This window comes from Meriones unguiculatus, assembly GCF_030254825.1.
Source record: "Meriones unguiculatus strain TT.TT164.6M chromosome Y unlocalized genomic scaffold, Bangor_MerUng_6.1 ChrY_unordered_Scaffold_25, whole genome shotgun sequence".
NCBI classification, from domain to species: Eukaryota; Metazoa; Chordata; class Mammalia; order Rodentia; family Muridae; genus Meriones; species Meriones unguiculatus.
In genome coordinates this window covers 6087172-6106463 of record NW_026843710.1, presented here as the reverse complement: position 1 = coordinate 6106463, position 19292 = coordinate 6087172, and the positions used below count along the sequence as shown (strand labels likewise).

Sequence of the window (19292 nt, the reverse complement as noted above, 5' to 3'; positions counted from 1 at the left end):
CTTGCCACACCCTGGCAACACCACCAAGGAGTTATCAGTCCTGAACAGCTCTACACTTCATCAACCTTATCACAGTTTGTCTTCTGTGTTTATTTACTATGATTTGTTCACATTGTATCTCCTCTGCTGCCCCTTCCCTCTTCTCATTCCAGTCCCACCCACCCTTCTTTCTCTACCCCATGCCCTTTTTCTACTTCCTTCTGTCTGACCCTAGCTTATCGGTTTCATCAAGGTTGACTGCATGATCTTCCTCTGCAGCCTGATTCTCATGACATTGTTCTTCTGTCCTCAATTCCCTCTACTTAGGATACTCTTTCTGCCTCCTCTCCTGCAGGCTTCCAAGAGCTCTGAAGGGAAGGAAAATTCCATAGGAAATTCCCATTTAGAGCTGGATGTTTTATGGTTTCTGTCTCTGTCTCTCTCTCTCTCTCTGCTTATTATAGGACTGTGGGTCTCTAAATGAAATCCCTTTTGATGCAGAAGGGAGTATCTCTGTAGATATAGGAACATGGCACTGATCTATCAGATGAGGGCAGAGAGCAACATATTTTAATAACAATAGCCTTGGTTGCTTGAAAATTTCGGTAGGATGGCCTGGCCCAAAAACTCAATAAATTGACACCCAGTTCTCCTAGGGGAAGACTGATTTGGTCACAATAGATGACTTTTTGGAACTTTATCCATATTGTTATGATACCTCCTAATAAGTGAATACACTATTCATAAATAGTGAATACACTAGATTTGTCTTTTTCTATTTTAATGACTTCACCCAGGATGAATTTTCATAGTTCCAACCATTTGCCTGAAAATATCACAATGTCATTTTCTTTGCTGAATAATACTCATTTATGAAAATATTCCACATTTTCCCCAAAGGATATTGTCAGTCCTGTTCTTTAGTCCTTGGAAGTCATTGGGACTTTAATCATTGTTTTGAATGACAAACTATCAGGAAAACTATGTTCTTTTAGCTTAGAATTCCCTCCATCTTCTTACACTTCCTGGTGATTTGAATTGCAAATCACCTTGAAGCACATCTCTTTACATGTTCAGTCACCAGTGAGGAAATGTCAGAGTAGGGTTAGGAGATATGGCCTAGTTAAATAATGTAATTCCATTTGTTTTCCTAATTTCTTTTTCAGCCTTTTTTTTCTTTTGTATACAGGAGGGCTACTGATTTTTTTGAGTTAATGTTGTATCCAGTCACTTTGCCAAAGCTGTTCATCAGCTGTAGGAACTCCCATGTAGAATTTTGGAGGTCACTCAGGTATAGTATCATGTTATCTGCAAGTAGTGTTACTTTGACTTCTTCATTTTGCATTTCTATCTCATTGATCTTTATCAATTGTGGGCAGCCTTGCTTTGTCCATGATTTCAGTGGGATTGCTTTAAGTTTCTCTTTGTTTAGTTTGATGTTGGCTATAGGCTTGCTGTATATTGCCTTTACTATATTTAGATATGTGCCTTGTATCTCTGATCTCTCCAATACTTTTAACATGAATAGAGTTTGGATTTTGCCCAATGCTTTTCCTGCCTATAAGGCAATTATCCTGTGTTTTTTTTTTTCATTTTTTTTTAATATGGTGGATCACATTGATGAATTTTTGTATATGGGATCACCCCTGCATACCTGCGATGAATATCCACTTGGTCATAGGGGATGATATCTTTCATGTGTTCTTGTATTCAGTGAAAGACATAAAGTACCTTCATGTGATCCTAACCAAGAATGTCAAAGATTTGTATGAAAAAAAATTCAAGTCTCTGAAGAAAGAACTAGAAGAAGATATCAGAGGATGGAAAGATCTCCAATGCTCATGGCTTGGATTAACATAGTAAAAATGGCCATCTTACGAAAAGCAATCTACAGATTCAATGCAATACCCATCAAATTAGCAACACAATTCTTTCCAAACCTTGAAAGAAAAATTCTCACCTTCATATGGAAAAACAAGAAACCAGAATTGCTAAAACAATCCTCTACAATAAATGATCTCCTAGAGGATCTCTATCCCTGAGCTAAAGCTGTACTATAGAGCAACAGTAATAAAAACTGCATGGTACTGACATAGAAACAGAATGGTGGATCAAAGGAACCATATAGAAGACCCAGTAATAAATGCACACACTTATGGACAACTGAGTTCTGACAAAGATGCCAAAACCTCATCATAAATCCAGACACATTAAGTCAGTTAGAAGAAAATGTATGATAGAGCCTTAAACTCATTGGCACAGGAGACGCCTCAAATTCCTGAACAGAACACCAACAGCACAAGCTCTAAGGGCAAAAATTCGTGAATGGGACCTCATGAAATTAAAAAGCTTCTGTAAAGCAAAGGACACAGTCATAAAAAAATAATAATGAAAGCCTACTGACTGGGAAAGAATCTTTACCAAACCTCTTTGTGACAGAGGGCTAATATCTGTGTGTATAGAGAATTAAGAAGTTGAAAAGCAACAAATCAAGTAATCCAATTAAAAAATGGGGAGCAGAGCTAAACAGAGAATTCTTGATAGAAGATTATCGAATGGCAGAGAAACACTTAAAGAAATGCTCAATGTCATTAGACATCAGGGAAATGCAAATCAAAACAACAGTGAGATTTCACCTTAAACCATCAGAATGGTGAATAAAAAAAAACTGTAGAGATTGTGGAGAAAGGGGAACTCACCTCCACTACTGGTGGGAATGTAAACTTGTAAAAGCAATCTGGTAATCAATCCCGTACTGTCTCAGACAACTAGGAATAGCGCTTCCTTTAGATACAGCTATCCAACTCTTGGCATATATCCAAATGAGGCTCAAGTACACATTAAGGACATTTGCCAAATCATGTTTGTAGCAGCTTTATTTGTAATAGCCAGAACTTGGAAACAAACCAGACCCCCCCACACTGAAAAACGGATACAGTACATCTACAAAATGGAATATTGTAAAAAACAAGGAAAACAAGAAATTTCCAGGTAAATGATATAAAATGGAAAAGATTATCCTGAGTGAGCTATTGCAGAAGCAGAAACACACACCTGTTATATATTCACTAAGAAATATATAATATAACAGAAACCTACTAAAATCTGTACATATAAAAAAACTAATCAAGAGTGAGGACTCTGGCTAAAATGCTCAATCCCCATCCCAAAAGACAAAGGGATGGACATCGAAAGAAGGGAAAGCAGGGAACAAGTTATGTGCCTTTAAAAGAGAGCCTATGAAAGGCTCTGCCCTGCAGAGTGAAGGTGGGATTGGGTTGGGAGGAAGGGGCTTTTATGAGGAGAATCAAAGTGAATAAAGAGTAATTAATAAAAAATATAACAAAAATATTAAGAAATATAATTCCTTTGGAGTTATATTATAGGAGGTGTGCTTTGAGGTCAATATGCCAATGAAAGTGACCAGACAGATGAGGGTTTCTCTCTCTCAGTCTCTGTCACTTGTTTCTGTTGATCTTGGTCTCTCTATTTGTTTATCTGGCTCTCTAGATCTTTCTCAATCTGTCTCTCTCTGTCTCCCTGTCTCTGACTACTGCTTTTGATTTAGTATGAATAGCTCTCAATTCTGCTCTAGGATTACAACAAGATGACTGCTTGTTGACATAGCATCCTGGATAGTCTCTATAAAAATATAAGTAATTAAATGTTTTTTGTTTATACATTTCCCTTGGTCAAGGACCGTTTTCACAGTAAGTAATTCACTGACTGAGGACATATCTGTACATTTAACAAATAATAATTGAATCTGTCATAATGTGAAAATCATGTGACTTTACTAATGACCACTTGAATGAACTAAGAGTTTTGGACACAGGAACTGTCATCTCTGGGTTGTGTGTTTTCAGCTGCTCAGCCTTACTTTTAAGCAGGCTCTCCATTTGGCCCTTTTAATAACTGGCTCTTGAAACTTTTACTGGCTTTCAACTGTTCAATAGTTCTCCCTCTCAGTCAATCAGCACCTGAGAGAATCTTAAGGTTTCCATCGAGATGAGTAAGCAAACTATCCTCAGTGTCCAGTATTGAGTGCACAGGTGACTTTTTGTTAGAAACTCAACAAGCCTTTATCTCATCCCTTTATCCAGATCCCACACACTTACTCCTGTTTACCTCTGTGACAATCTCATGTAGGAAATGAAACTTTTATCTTACTTTAATTAATTGGACAGCTTCTCATGTAGGGGAGCTTTAAAGTGATGTGGGATTAAGGGTAATGTACCCAGTGACAAAATGATCTCCTACTGTGGTTTTGGATCTGAAATTTCCTAGGTAGTGACTTTAAATTGAGCAGTTACTTGCATACTCACTAAATATACCTTCCCATTCTTATTGATATAATAGGCTAGGAGTTTCTAGTGTTCCCTGGGGTACTGATTCTTTGAGAGTAGGGAAAATAGAAGGAAACATACAATGCTTGAGACTGGTTTGGCTGAAATAGACAAAGATAAGTGTCTGTAAAAGGAGAACCGAAGGACAAGATATTAAATGACAGCTAGTGCTATTCCACACTAGTGTTGGCTACCCTCTATCAGCTGGGTTGTCTTGGCTGACATGGATGGATGGGCAGATGTATATTACTCATTGATCAGAGAGCAAGTTTCCTGGTTCAGGGGATTACAGTTAAACCCGGGCCATCAGAACAGTGAAATGGGTTAGTGTTATATGCTTAGGATACAAGAGCACCTGTGTTACCTTCTGTGGTTCTCAAGACAAACCTTCTGAAGGTAGTTTTAGGGCCAGGACTGCTTGTTCAGAGGTGCCACCTGAGATCAAGGTGTCTGACATAGCTGTGTAACCACTACTTCATGGCAAGGATTCTGTGATACATAATGAGTTACTGGAAAACATGCCTTACGAAGTCAAACTCTGCTCTTCTTTAGCAGAATCTTTTCTCTATGTTAAAAGTCATTTTAAAATTGGCAACATATTATATTTGTTGATTATTTGGGAATTTAATATTGCATATATTACACTCCTTTTTTATTGCTCCCAGGTACAAATTCCTACCTATGTGTCACACTAAATTTTTTCTCTTTAAAATGCTTCAGTTGAAGTGTTGTTCATATACTCATTGGAACTTGATCAGAGTTTTTGGGCCAAGTCCCTAAAAGAAAACTGAATTTCTGAATTTATCATTGCTGCATTCTGGCACCACCCACAAAAAAAAAAAAAAAAAAAAAGACATCAGTCCTGAAGAGCTCAATAATTCATCAACTTGTTCACAGATTTTCTTATGTATTTATTTATTGTGATTTGGTCACTTTATTTCCCCACTCCTGCCCCCTCCATCTTCTCCTTCAAGACCCACCCACCCTCCTTCCTCTATTCCTATGCAGTTTTTCTAGTTTCTGATAGGTGATGTCCCCCACACCTTTCTATCTGACCCTAGCTTATCAGGTCTCATCAAGGCTGGCTCATCATCTTCTTCTGCTAATGATTCTCATGACATTGTTCTTGAGTCCTCAATTTCCTCTACTTATGACACTCTTCCTGCCTCCTCTATTGCAGGCTTAAAAGAGAACTGAGGGAAGGTAGAATATAATAGGGAAATCCCTTTTAGAGCAAGGTGTTTTAAAGTCTCTCTCTTCATAATATCAGACTGTGGGTCTCTGTATGGAATCCCCTTTGATGCAGAAGGAAGCATCAGTTTGTATCCAAGAACCTGGCACTGATCTATTGGTTGAGGACAGAGAGCAACATATTTTAACAACAAATGCCTGGGTTGCTAGACAATTGCCATAGGATGCCATGGACCAACAACTCAATTAACTGCCATCCAATCCCCCTAGCGGAAGAGTGGTTTGGTCACAATAGATGGCCTACTGGAACTTAATCTCCCACTTTAGGAGACCTCCTAATAATTGAATACATACCAATTTGTCTTTCTGCTTTTTAGTTACTTCACCCAGGATGATTGTGCCTAGTTCCGTCCATTTACCTGAAAATATCTTGTTATCATTTTCTTAGCTGAAAAATACTCTATTATGGATGTATTCCATGTTTTCCTCGAAGGAGATTGTCAGTCCTGCACTTTAGTCTTTGGAAGTTGCTGGGACTTTAATCATTGTATTGAATGACAAACTTTCAGGATAACAATGTTCTTTCAGCCTAGAAATATCTCCATCTTCTTCTAACTCCTGTGGTTTGAATTGCAGTGTTTCCTGGACAATCAATTTAATATAAAGTTTACAGTGAGGAAACATCTGGTTAGTGTTAGGAGATATGGACTTGTTAGAAAAAATAATTCCTTTTGTTTACTTAAGTTTTTTTCAGCCCTTTTATCTTTTATATACAAGAGCACTTCTGATTTTTTTGAGTTAATTTTGTATCAGCCACTTTGCTGAAGGTACTTATCTTAGCTGTTGGAGTTCCCTAGTAGAATTTTTGGGGTTATTCATGTATATTATCCTATCATCTGTAAATAGTGATAGTTTGAATTCTTCCTGTATGATTTGTATCCCCTTGATCTCCATCAATTGTCTTATTGCTCTAGCAATGACTTCCAGAAACTATGTTGAAGAGATATGGAGAGAGTTGGCAGCCTTGCCTTGTCTTTGATTTCAGAGGGATTGCTTTAAGTTTCTCTCTGTTTAGTTTGATATTGGCTATAGGCATGCTGTATATTGCCTTTACTATGTTTAGATATGTGCCTTGTATCTCTGATCTTGTTCTGATCAGCTCAGGAACCCCCAAAGACCAGGAATAAAGAGACTCTGCTGTAAATACATGAGGATTTTTTTATTGTAAATTACAAGCTGCAGCTTGGGCCCACACCCTCCCTCCACCACCAAAATGGTGAGAGCTGAGTGCCCCGTGCTCGTTCTCCGGTTACTTGGTAGATTCTGGTCCCTCCCAGCATGCCCAAGGCAGGGGCAATTTCTGCTTGGCAAACATCTATTGGTCAAAATTGTACATTTTAAATTGTCTGGCTATAGGAAGGTCCCCAGACCATTAATGATCTGGTGTTCCTCCCTAGGGGGATGGGACAGCTTCCTTACAATTGTATCTCTAGTGAGTGGGGAAAGAATGCATTAAGGTAGTTCTTTCCTTCAAGGAATTACTGGACTTCTCCACCCAGCTAGCCTTAATTTCAGGCCTTAAACTTTAATAATAACTGCTTATTTTTAATCTTTTGGTCTCTCAATCTCTACAATACTTTAAGCATGAATGGATGTTGTATTTTGTCAAATGGTTTTTCAGCATATAAGGAGATTATCATGTGTTTTTTTTTTCTTTCATTTTTTTTAATATAGTGGGTCACACTGATGGATTTCCATATATTGAAGCATCCCTGCATACCTGGGATGAAGCCCACTTGGTCATAGTGGAAGATATCTTTGATGTGTACTTGTATATTGTCAAAAACATAAAGTACCTTGGTAGGACCATAACAAAGCATGTCAAAAAATATTATGAAAAAAAAAAACTAAGTCTCTGAAGAAAGAATAAGAAGAAGATATCAGAAATTGGAAAGATCTTCCATGCTCATGACTTGGCAGGGTTGTAAAAATGACTTGTAAAAATGGCCATTCTAACTAACGAAAACTACAGATTCAATAGAGGTCCCATCAAATTACCAACACAAATATTTACAGATTTTGCAGGAAAAATTCTCAACTTCATATGGAAAAACAAGAAACCCAGAATTGCTAAAACAATCCTTTACAAGAAAAGATGTTCTGGACATATCGCCATTCCTGATCTTACGCTGTATTATAAAGAACAGTCATAAAAATTGCATGGTACAGAATGGAAACAGAATGTTGGATCAATGGAAATGAATAGAAAACCCAGAAATAAAACCACACATTTATGGACAATAGAGTTTTGACAAAGATTCCAAAACCATACAATGGAAAAAAGATAGCATCTTCAACAAATGGTGCTCGTCTAACTGGATGCCTACATGTACAAAAATGCAATCTAGTCCTTTCTCAGACAACTAGGAACAGTGATTCCTCCAGACCCCTAGGCATATATCCAAAAGAGGCTTAAGTACACAATAAGAACATTTGCACAACCATGCAAATGTTTGTAGCAGCTTTATTTGTAAAATCCAGAAACTGAAAATCACCCAGATGATCCCTGCCCAATTAAAAAATGACACAGAAATTGTAATCCATCTACAAAATAGAATAACATTCAGCTTTTTTTTTCAAAGACATTCCTTGGTCAGGGACCATTTTCACAGTAAGAAGTTCACTGACTGAGGACACACTTTTGCATTTAACAAATAATATTGAAACCTGTGATAATGGGAAAGTCATGTGACTTTATTAATGACCACTTGAAATATGTGACCCTTTTGCTGAACAGTCTTGGGACACAGGAACTGACATGTCTGTGTTGTGTGCTTTCAGCTTCCCAGATTGAAGCATGTAGGACTGCTCAGCCTTTCTCTGAAGCACACTATTTAGTCTTTTTAATAAATGGCTCCTGAAACTCCTACTGGCTTTCACCTCTTGCATGACATCATTCTCCCTCTCTGCCAATCAGAACCTAAGAGAATCTTGAGGTTTCCATGGAGATGAGTAAACAAACTGTCCTCAGTGTCCAGTATCTCAGATCCTTGGCACATGTTTATCTTCTTTTGAAACCTAACAAGCCTTTATCTCATCCATTTATCCAGACCCACACCTTTACTCCTGTTTACCTCTGTGTCAATGTCAGGTAGGAAATGAAACGTTAATGTTTATTTATTTAAACAGCTTCCTTAGTATACAAGCTTCAAAGTGATGTGTGATTAAGGGGAATGTAATGAAAGACAAGGTGGTTTTCTACTGTGGCCTGGATCTGAAATTTCCTAGGTAGTGACTTTGAATTGATGAATTACTTGTATAATTACTAAATGTACCTTCACATTTTTATTGATATAGAGGCTGTCAGGGTCTATGGTTCCCTGGGATATTGAGGCTTTAAGAGCAGGGAAAAGAGAAGGAAAACAGACAATTCCTGGGACTGTTTTGGCAGTAACAGAGAATGATCAGGGTATGTAAAAGGAGAACTCTGGAGCAATAAACCATTTGATAGCTGGTGCTGTTCCACACTAGTGTTGCCACCCTCTATGAACCGGGTTGCCTTTTGCTCTCCTAGCTGGATCAGCAGCTGTGTCCTACTCAGTGGTCAGGGAGAAACCCTCATGTTTCTGGGGTTTACAATCAAAACTGGGCATTCAGGATAGAGAAATATATCCATGTCATATACCTAGGATACAAGAACAGCTGTTTCCTGCTCTTTTTTTCCAGACAAAAATCTCAAAATGTAGTGTTAATTCCTGGACTGCTAATTCAGAGGTCCCACCTGAGTCATAGGGTCTGTAGTAGCTGGGTAATCACTAGTTCATGGCTAATATTCTCTCTTACATAATGAGCTTTCAAAAGTATATCTTACAAAGTCAAACTTTACCCTTCATTAGCAAAATCTTTTCTCCATGTTAAAGATCATTGTAAAAGTTGTCAACATATGATTTTTATTGATTATGTGGGAATTTCATATAACATATCTTACACTCGTTTTCCATTGCTCCCAGGTTTAAATTCCTACCATGTGTCACACTAATTATTTTTTAAAATACACAAATTCAAGTGTGTGTTGTTTATATACTAATTCATCCTTGCTGCACCCTGATAACACTCTGAAGAAGAAGCCCTCAGTCCTGAAGATCTCTATACTAGATCACCTTAATCACAGTTTCTGTTATGTATTTATTCAGTATGATTTGTTCACATTGTATCCCCTCTGCTACCCTCTCTGTCTTCTCCTTCCTGTACCACCTACCCTCCCTCTTCTACCTCTAGACCCTTTCTCTACTTCCCTGATAGGTGAGGTCCTCCTCACCCTTTTAACTGAACTTAGCTTATCATGTCTCATCAAGGCTGGCTGCATATCTTCCTCTGTGGGTTGATTCTCAGTGCATTGATCTCCTGTCCTCAATTCCCTCTAATTATGACACTATTCCTGACTCCTCTCCTGCAGGTTTCCAGAGTTCTGAGGTGAGGAAGAATTTTATAGGGAAATGCCATTTAGACCTGAGTGTTTAAAGTCTACCTGTCTCCATAATATTGGACTGTAAGTCTCTGTATGCATTTTAGTTACTTCACCCCAAATGATTATTTCTGGTTCCAAAAATAGCTGAATAATACTCTAACAGAAAAATTCCACATTTTCCCCATAGGAGAGTATCAGTCCTGTGCTTTAGAATATGGAACTTGCTGGAGAAAGCAGGGAACAAGGTAGGAACCTGTAACAGTGGGCCTCTGAAAAGCTCTGCCCTAAAGCCTATCAAAGCAGATGCCAAGAATCATGGCCAACTCTTGGGAGGAGTGCATGGAATCTAATGAAAGAAGGAGGAAATAGTAAGATCTGGAGAGGACAGGAACTCCACAAGAAGAGCAACAGAACCAAAAAAAATTCTGAACTTAGGGTTCACTCCTGCGGCCCATGCTCCAACTAAGTGCCATGCATGGAAATAACACAGAACCTCTGCACAGATGTAGCCCATGGCATTTTTGTGTTCTAGGGGTTTCCATAGTCATGAGAACAGGGTGTGCTTTAAGGTTGATATGCCAAAGAAAGTTACCAGAGAGCATGGCATCTCTGTTATTAGGTATCTGTCACTTTGTGTCTTTGTTTCTGTTGGTCTCTGTCTCTTTAGCTCTCTGTGTCTATATCAGTCTCCCTAGCTCTTCCTGCTTCTGTGGTTGTTCATGAACATCTCTCAGTTTTCTTAAAGGACTACAGCAAGATGAGTGCTTGCTGATGAGACATCATGGATGATCTCTTTACAAATATAAGTAATGTCCAACTTAAATGCTTTTTTTTTTCAATGATTTGCCCTAGGGAACATTTTCTCAGAAAATACTTAACTGAAGTAGGGACATATCCTATCTGTGCATTTAAAAAATAATAATGGAATCTGTGAAAATGTGAAACTCAAGTCAAGGACCTGTGACTTAATTAATGACCACTTGAAATAAGTATATTGTGCTCTCTTCAACATCCCATATACTAAAATTCAAACTGTACTGAGAAGCTCATGGCCCCTGTGTAAGTATGATATGCATATTCTTGAAGCATCCCATATTTTTTTGGAGAAATTAAAAAAAAATCACAGAGGAAATTGTGAAGTGAAAGAACTTAGGAAAGAAAATAGGAACTACAGAGCTAAGCATAACTAATATACTACAAGAGATGGAAGAAAGAACCTCACGTGTCGATGATACAATGAAAGAAATCATTGTATATGTCAAAGAAAATGTTAAATCTAAAAAAATTGCTGACACAGACCATTCAACAAATGCAAAACAATATAAGAAGACAAAACCTAAGAATAATAGGAATAGAGGAAAAAGAATTTAACCTCCTCCAAGGGCCAGAAAAATTTTTCAACAAAATTTCCCCAACTTAAAGGAGAGGCAAATAAGAATACAAGAGGTCTACAGAACACCCAATAAATTACTTCAGTAAACAAAAAACTTTCTGTAACATAATAATCAAAACAGTAAATATACAGAACAAAGAAAAAATACTAAAAGTTGCAAGGGAGAAAGCCCAAGTAACATATAATGGCAAACTCATCAGAATCCATGGCATTTTTGACTTCTCAACAGCATCTATGAAAACCAGAAGGACCTGGACGAACATCATGCAGGCACTAAGAGAACACAGATGTCAGCCCAGGCTATTATAACCAGCAAAATTCTCAGTCCTCATAGACAGAGAAAACAAGATATTCAATGACAAAAACAAATTTCAACAATACCTACACACAAATCCAGCATTATAGAAGACACTAGAAGGAAAAATACAACCCATGAAAACTAGAAACTTTCAAAAAAAACAGAAGAACATAATTAACCTCACTACAGTAAAATGAAAAGCAACCAAGCACACAAATTTGCTACCACAGCCAACATAAAACTCAAAGGACCAAAGAGCCACTGGTCATTAATCTCTCTCAAAATCAATGGACTCAATATTCTAACAAAAAGACACAGACTGACAGAATGGATGCATAAACAAAACCTAGCAATCTGTTACATAGAGAAACACAACTAAGTCACAAAAATAAATACTACCTGTGTGTAAAGAGCTGGAGGATGGCTTTCCAAGCAAATGGACCCAAGAAGTAAGAAGGAGTAGCCATTCTAATGACTGATAAAATAGACTTTTAACCAAAATTAATAAAAAGAGATGGGGAAGGACACTTCATACTCATCAAGAGAAAATTCTACCAAGAGACTTCACAATCCTGAACATCTGTGCCCCAAATGAAAGGGCACTCACATTTGTAAAAGAAACATTGATAAAACTTTATCCACATAAAAATGGCCATCTTACCAAAAGCAATCTACAGATTCAATGCAATGCCCATCAAATTACCAACACAATTCTTTACAGACCTGGAAAGAAAAATTCTCAAATTCATATGGAATAACAAGAAACTCAAAATTGCTAAAACAATCCTCTACAATAAAAGATCTTCTGGAGTTATCTCCATCCCTGATCTTAAGCTGTACTATAGAGCAACAGTTTTAAAAACTGCATGGTACTGGCATAGAAACAGAATGGGGGATCAATGGAACTGAACAGAGGACCCAGAAATAAACCCACACACTTATGGACACCTGATCTTTGACAAAGATGCCAAAACCATACAATGGAAAAAAGATAGCATCTTCAACAAATGGTGCTGGTCCAGCTGGATGTCTACATGTAGAAAAATGAAAATAGATCCATACTTATCACCCTGCACAAAACTGAAGTCCAAGTGGATCAAAGACCTCAACATAAAACCAGAGATATTAAATTGGCTAGAAAAAAAAGTGGGGAATACCCTAGAACACATTGGCACAGGAGACAACTTCCTAAACGGAACACCAATAGCACAGGCTCTAAGAGCAACAATCAATAAATGGGACCTCATGAAACTGAAGAGCTTCTGCAAAGCAAAGGACACCATCATCAAAACAAAGCGACCACCTACAGATTGGGAAAGAATCTTCACCAGCCCTTTATCTGACAGAGGACTCATATACAGTATATATAAAGAACTAAAGAAGCTGAAAAGCAGCAAACCAAGTAATCCACTTAAAAAATGGGGAACAAAGCTAAACAGAGAATTCTCTGTAGAGGAATACCGAATGGCAGAGAAGCACTTAAAGAAATGCTCAACCTCAGTAGCCATTAGGGAAATGCAAATCAAAACAACCCTGAGATTTTACCTTACACCCATGAGAATGGCCAAGATGAAAAACTCAAGTGACAACACATGTTGGAGAGGTTGTGGAGAAAGGGGAACCCTCCTCCACTGCTGGTGGAAATGTAAACTTGTACAACCACTCTCGAAATCAATCTGGCGCTTTCTCAGACAACTAGGAATAGTGCTTTCCCAAGATCCAGCCATACCACTCCTGGGCATCTATCCAAAAGAGGCTCAAGTACACAAAAAGGGCATTTGCTCAACCATGTTTGTAGCAGCTTTATTTGTAATACCAGAAGCTGGAAACAACCCAGATGCCCCTCAACTGAAGAATGGATGCAGAAATTGTGGTACATCTACACAATGGAATATTACTCAGCAATGAAAAATAAGGAAATCGTGAAATTTGCAGGTAAATGGTGGGATCTGGAAAAGAACATCCTGAGTAAGTTGTCCCAGAAGCAAAAAGACACACATGGTTTATACTCACTCATATAGACATACAACATAGGACAAACCCACTAAAACCTGTGCATCTAAAGAAAGTAAGCAAGAGAGAGGACCCTAACTAAAATGTCCAATCCCCATCTGGAAAGGCAAAGAAGATGGACATCAGAAGAAGAAGAAAACAGGAAACAACCTAGGAACCTACCACAGAGGGCCTCTGAAAGCATCTGCCCTACAGACTATCAATGCAGATGCTGAGCCTGATGGGCAACTGTTGGGCAGAGTGAAGGGAATTTTATGTAAGAACTGGGAAATAGTAAGAGCTGGAGATGACATGGCCTCCACAAGGAGAGCAACAGAACCAGAAAATTTGAACACAGGGAACTTCCAAAAGACTCATACTCCAACCAAGGACTATTCATAGAGATAACCCAGAACCCTGCACAGATATAGCCCAGGGCAGTTCAGAATCCAATTGGGTTACATAGTAATATGAAGAGGGACTGCCTCTGACATAATCTGATTGGCCTGCTTTTTGATCACCTTCCCCTGGGGGGGGGAGCAGCCTTACCAGGCCATAGTACAGGACAATGCAGCCACTTTTGATGTGAACTGATAGACTAAGATCAGAAAGGAGAGGAGAACCTCCCCTATCAGTGGACTTGGGGAGTGGCATGCATGCAGAGGGAGGAGGGAGGGTGGGACTGGGAGGGGAGGAGGGAGGGGCTTATGGGGGGATGCAGAATGAATAAAATGTAGTTGATGAAAAATTAAAAAAAAACTTTATCCACACATAGGTCTCCATACATTAATAGTGGGAGACTTCAACACTCCAGGCTCTCAACAAAGGACAGGTCAACAAAACAGAAATTAAACAAACAAACATTGTCTCTAACAGAGGTCATGAATCAAATGGACCTAACAGACATTACAGAACTTTACACCAAAACACTAAAGAATTTACCTTCTTAGCATCTCATGGAACCTTCTCCAAAACAGACCATATAGTTGATCACAAAGCAAGCCACAACAGATACAGGAAGATTGAAATACTCCCTTGTATCTTATCTGATCACCATGGAATAAAGCTGAAAATTAACAACAACAGAAATAACAAAAAGCCGAAATACATGTTGAAATTGAACAACTTGCTACTAAATGACAACTGGGTAAAGGAAGAAATAAGAAAGAAATTAAAGTTTTCCTAGAATTCCATGAAAATGAAGATACAACATACCCATTCTTATGGCAAACAATGAAAGATGTGCTAAGGGAAAGTTCATAGCACTAAATGCCTTCAGGAAGAAATTTGAGACATCTAATTCAAGCAACTTAATGGCTCACATAAAAACCTTAGGGGAAAAAATAAGCAGAAACACAAAAAATAGTATACAGTAGTAGATGGCTGGAAATAATTAAACACAGGGCTGCAATGAATCAATTAGAAACAAATAAAATAATTCAAAGAATCAATGAAACTAAGAGTTGGTTCTTTGAGAAAATAAGATCGACAAACACTTAGCCAAACTAACTAAAAGGCAGAGAGAAACATCCAAATCAACAAAATCAGAAATTAAAATAGGGACATAACTGCAGACACTGAGGAAATCCAAACAATCATTAGGACTTACTTCAAAAGTCTGTATGCCACAAAATTTGAAAATCTAAGTTAAATGAACAATTTTCTTGATTGATTCCACTTACTATAACTGAATCAAGACCAGGTAAGTCAATTTAATAGTCCTATATTACCTAAGGAAATAGAAGCACTCATCAAAATCCTCAATCCAAAAAAAGCCCTGTACCAGAAGTTTTCAAAACAAAATTCTCCTACACTTTCAAATAAGAGCTTATTTTTCTCTTCAAACTATTCCACAAAATAGAAACCCAAGGAATACTATCAAAATCATTTTTATGAAGCCACAGTCACCTTGGTACTAAAACTTCACAAAGACCCAATGAAGAAAGAGAATTTTAGGCCAATCACCCTTATGAACATTGATGCAAAAATACTCAAGAAAATACTTGCAAAATACTATGGAAAGAAACATAAAACAATCTCACTGATGTCAGGGACAAGGCCAGGCTGCACACTTTTTCCATATCTCTTTCAACATAGTTCTGGAAGTCCTTGCTAGAGCAATAAGACAATTGAAAGAGATCAAGGGGATAAAAATAGGACAGGAAGAAGTCAAAGTATCACTATTTGCAGATGATATGATAGTATACCTGAGTGACCCCCAAAATTTTATCAAGGCACTCCTATAGCTGATAAAGACCTTCAGCAAAGTTGCAGGATACAAAAGTAACTCAAAAAATCAGTAGCCATGCTGTATACCTATGACAAAAGGGCTGAGAAAGAAATTAGGGAATCAACACCCTTGAAAAAAGCCACAAAAGACATAAAATACCATTGTCTCACCCTAACCAAGCAAGTCAAAACTTGTATGTAAAAAATTTCAGGATCCTAAAGAAAGAATTAGAAAAGATAACATAAAATGGAAATATCTCCCATGATCATGGCTTGGTAGGATTAACATAGTAAAAATGGCCATTTTACCAAAAGCAATCTACAGATTCAATGCAATTCCCATCAAATTACCAACACAATTCTATACATAAAAATTGAAAGAAAAATTCTCACCTTCATATGTAAAACACGAAACCCAGAATTGTTAAAACAACCTTCTACAATAGAAGAGCTTCTGGAGGTATTTCCATTCCAGATCTCAAGCTCTACTAAAGAGCAACAGTAATAAAAACTGCATGGTACTTTCATAGGAGCAGATGGTGGATCAATGGAACCAAATAGAAGACCCAGAAATAAACCAACACACTATGGACACCTGAGTTTTGACAAAGATTCCAAAATTTTACAATGGAAACTTAAGATAGCATCTTCAACAAATTTTGCTGATCTAACTGGATATATACAGGTAGAAAATTCAAATAGATCTATACTTATCACCCTTCACAAACCTAAAGTCCAAGTGGATCAAAGAACTCAACATAAAAACAGACCTATGAAGTTGGTTAGAAGAAAAAGTGGGGAAGAGCCTTGAACTCATTGGCACAGGAGACAACTTCCTGAATGAACAACAACAGCACAGGCTCTAAGAGCAACAATCAGTAAATGGGACCTCATGAAAGTGAAAAGTTTCTGTAAAGCAAAGTACACAGTCATCAAAACAAAATGAATGACTACAGATCAGAAAAGAATCTTCACCAAGTCTCTATGTGACATAGGGATAATATCCAAACTAAAGAACTAAAGAACTTAGAACTAAAGAAGTTGGAAAGCAACAAATCAACTAATCAAGTTAAAAAATGTGGAACAGAGCTAGACAGAATTCTTGATAGAACAATATTGAATGGCAGAGAAACACTGAAAGAAATGCTCAATGTCATTAGCCATCAGGGAAATGCAAATCAAAAGGATCCTGAGATTTCTTCTTACACCCATCAGAATGACCAAGATAAAAAACAAAACAAAACAAAACAAACAGACAAACAAAAAACTCACGTGACAACATATGCTGGAGAGGTTGTGGAGCAAGGGAACACTCCTCCAATGCAGGTGGGAATGTAAACTTGTACAACTACTCTGGAAATCAATGTAGTGCTTTCTCAGATAACTAGGAATAGCACTTCCTCAAGATCCAGCTATACCACTCCTAGGCATATATCCAAAGGAGGCTCAAGTACAGAATAAAGATAGTTGCTCAACAATGTTTGTAGCAGCTTTATTTGGATACAGAAATTGTAGTACATCTACACAATGGAGTATTACTCAGCAATAAAAAGAAAAAAAAAAAGGAAATCATGAAATGTGTAGGTATATGGTGGGATCTGGAAAGAGTCATCCTGAGTGAGCTATCCTAAAAGGAGAAAGAAACACACAGTTTATATTCACTCATATAGACATATAATATAGGATAAACCTACTAATACCTGCACACCTTATAGAAACTAATCAAGAGGGAGGACTCTGTCTAAAATGTTCGATCCCCATCCCAAAAGACAAAGAAGATGGAGATCAGAAGAAGGAGAAAACAGGGAACAAGTTAAGTGCCTGACACAAAGGACAGGATCTCCACAAGAAGAGCAATAGTACCAAAATATCGCAGCACAGGGATCTTTCCTGAGACTCATACTCTAACCAAGTACCAGGCATGGAAATAACCTAGAACCCCTGTGCAGACATAGCCCATGGCAATTCAGTGACCAAATAGATTCCATAGTAATTGGAACAGGGACTGCCTCGTGACATGAACTGATTGGCCTATTCGTTGAAACCTCAACCTGATGGGGGAGCAGCCTTAGCAGGCAACAGGGGAAGACAATGCAGCCACTTCTGATGAGATCTGATAAACTAGGATGAGTAGGAAGGTGAAGAGGTCCTCACCTATCAGTGGGCTTGGGGAGGGGCATGTGTGTGAAAGTCAGAGGGAAGGTGGGATTTACAGCAGAGAGGTAAGGTTATGAAGGTATAAAAAGTGAATAAAATATAATTGATAAAAACTGAATAAAAATATTAAAAAATAATTCCCTTTGGAGTTATATTATTGGACAGCATACTTTGAGGTTGATATGCCAATGATAGTGACTAAACTGATGGAGTCTCTATCTCTCAGTCTCTGTCAGTTTGTATCTTTTTTTCTCTCAGTCTCAGTCTCTCTATTTCTGAATCTGTCTCTCTAGCTTTCTCTCTCTTTCTCTTTCAGTCTCCCTTTCTCTGACTTCCACTTGTGGTTCAGTATGAAAAGCTTTTGGTTTTGGTGAAGGACTTCAAACAATGACTGACTGCTTACTAGCATGACATCCTGGACTGTCTCTTTAAAAATGTAATGTCCCAATTGAATGCCTTATTTTCAAAGACTTGCCTTGGTCTGGAGCTTTTTTCCATGATATATTTCCATGATATAGGACATGTCTGTTCATTTACCAAAGTATAATGGAATCTGTGATTATGTTAAAGTCACGTGTCAAGACACATGACATTCATTAATGACCACTTGAAATAAATATGTGACACTTTTCCTGGACTAAGAATTTTGGACACAGGAACTGTCATCACTGTGTTGTGGGCTTTCAGTTGCCCAGATTGGGGCATGTAGGAATGCTAAACCTTTCTCATGAGCAAGCTGTCCACTTGGCCCTTTTAATAACTGGCTCCTGAAATGCTTATTAGCTTTCACCTGTTTCATGACATCATTCTCCCTCTCAGTAAATCAGCACCTGATAGATTCTTGAGGTTTCCATGGAGATGAGTGAACACAGTTTTCTCAATGTCAAGTATCATCTCTGTTCCTGTGCACTTGTGACTTTTTCTTTTGAAACCCAAAAAGCATTTATCTCATCCCTTTATCCACATCACACTCCTTACTCCTGTTACCTCTGTGACATTGTCAGGTAGGAAAATGAAACTTTAATGTTTATTGAATTGGACAGCTTCCTAAGAATTTAAGCTTTCAAGTGATGTGAGATTAAAGGGAATGTACCAAATGACTAGGTATTCTCCTACTGTTGTCTTGGATCTGAAAATTCCTAGGTTGTGACTTTGAACTGAGCAGTTACTTGTGTACTCACTAAATAGACCTTCACATTGTTATTGATATATTAGGCTGGCATGGTGTAGGGTTCCTTG

The 19292-nt window shown here is 37.9% G+C and overlaps 1 non-coding gene across 1 annotated transcript; it reads left to right on the top strand.

Moving 5' to 3' along the window:
- The first annotated feature begins 10980 nt into the window (after nt 1-10980).
- On the top strand, nt 10981-11084 carry LOC132651806 (U6 spliceosomal RNA). The gene has a single exon (XR_009589370.1). It is a non-coding gene; the product is annotated as a U6 spliceosomal RNA (small nuclear RNA).
- The last annotated feature ends 8208 nt before the right edge of the window (nt 11085-19292 follow it).